Raw genomic sequence first — 1,901 nt, forward strand, 5'->3', positions numbered from 1 at the left:
CATACATTACATTATTAATTAATGCCTGATATACAAAATTAAACAGTTTTTTGTTTTAAATATAATAATTGTTGAATAAGTAAAATACACCAAATATAAATTATTAATTATAGAAAAAATGATGATAAAATGAATTGATAATCAATAAGTGCAAAAAGACAATAATGAAATAAAATATTTTAAAAAAAATTAAATTTAAAAAAAAACTTACTTACCCCAAAAGGTTTAACTTGAAATTCAATTTTAAGAAAACATGTATATAATCGAAAATGATGTATTTTATGTCAAATAAATCTTTCGTTAGCGTTTTTAAATGAATTACGATAAAAAAAAAAACGTTAAAAATAAAACATTTAACCGCGAATAACAACGGGAAATGAATTATTTAATTGATAATTTTAAAATTGACAGATACCGAATGATGTTCATCATGTTTGAATTTTACTTTTTTTTCTTTGACATTTTTTTTTCAATTTTAAAAAAAAAAACGGTTAGTAAAATGTTATTAAAATTAATTTTAAAGAAAAATGATTTAAAAAAAGGAAAATGAATTTGATTAACGTTATTTAATTATAACTTAGAACAACACTCGACTGTGAAATGAATGTGTGTGAGTGAGTTAAAAAAATTTTTTACAACGACTTACAATTACTTAAACCACTTCCTGCCATTTTGACAATTACACTGAGTTTAAAAAGGGTATAAGTGATTAAATTCATGTAAATCGTTTACGGTACGTTAATGAATGAATATACAAATTAAATTAGTTTTTAGTCACAACACAAATTAATATTTAATTTTTAATTGATTTTTTTTTTCACTAGCATGTATTTTACCCTACTAATCTTAATTTTTTTGTTAAAAAAAAATCGAATCGAGATTTTGAGTTAATGTCAATAACGTCACATTTCGTTACAGTTTACGAATAAAAAATGTCTTTAAAAAAATTTTAAAGAATAGATAAATGAAATTTATTTGACATGTTTATAAAAATAACATTAAAATAATTTGTAAAAGTTATTAACACAAAATGGACTTATACGGTTTTATCTATGCAGGTCTCTACATGAACGAAAGCAATTTTGCTATCGTAAAGAAACGTCAAACTTATTCATCATTTTGCAAAATGTAACGTTATTTATGAGTATATATAATAAAAAATATTTATATTTCATTCAAGTGAAATTATTTAAAGGAAAAAATTAAAAAAGATATCATTAACTAAAAAAAAAAAATCTTATCTAAATGTGAGGAGATAAGGGTTAGCAAATTAAAAAAATTTTATTTTATTTTTACGATGTTGGCAGCAGTGTTTTTTAGTAAATCTTGTATTCCAGGTTAAAAATTTCTTTAAATTGTTTCGTCACAATAGAAGGTAAATCCAATTAAAATTTATTTTATTTTATACTTTTTTTTGTATTGATATACTTTTTATTATTATTTTTAATTAGTGACAAAACTAACATTTATAAACTTTGCGGAAAAATTTTAAATTATATTTCGTTTTGAAAATATTTTTAGTTATTTAATTCAATGACGCTGTGCATCATTGAATTTTTTTTTTTTTTCTTCTCTCTCTTAACAGGCTAGTTTGACATTCAGAGTACAGCGCAAAAAAACCTTTCACCTATTATTAAGTACTCATATTTATTTTTGTAAAAATTTTTGTATAGAATTCGTTTAATAAATAACAATAGCCAATAAAAATAATTGTCAATATATTTTTTTTTTTCTTTTTTGTATTCAAGCATTCCCGTAAACTATAGAAAGTTGATTGAATTTTTTTTTTTTTTTTTTTTGTTATTTCCTTTTTATTTTTTTTAAATTTATAAATTTTAAATTCGTTTTATTTTCGAAAATGATTTTTCCCAAGGATTATACGAAATAATTTAATAAAATTT

This window comes from Pediculus humanus, genomic scaffold (genome assembly GCF_000006295.1).
Source record: "Pediculus humanus corporis 1103172107382 genomic scaffold, whole genome shotgun sequence".
Lineage (NCBI taxonomy): Eukaryota > Metazoa > Arthropoda > Insecta > Psocodea > Pediculidae > Pediculus > Pediculus humanus.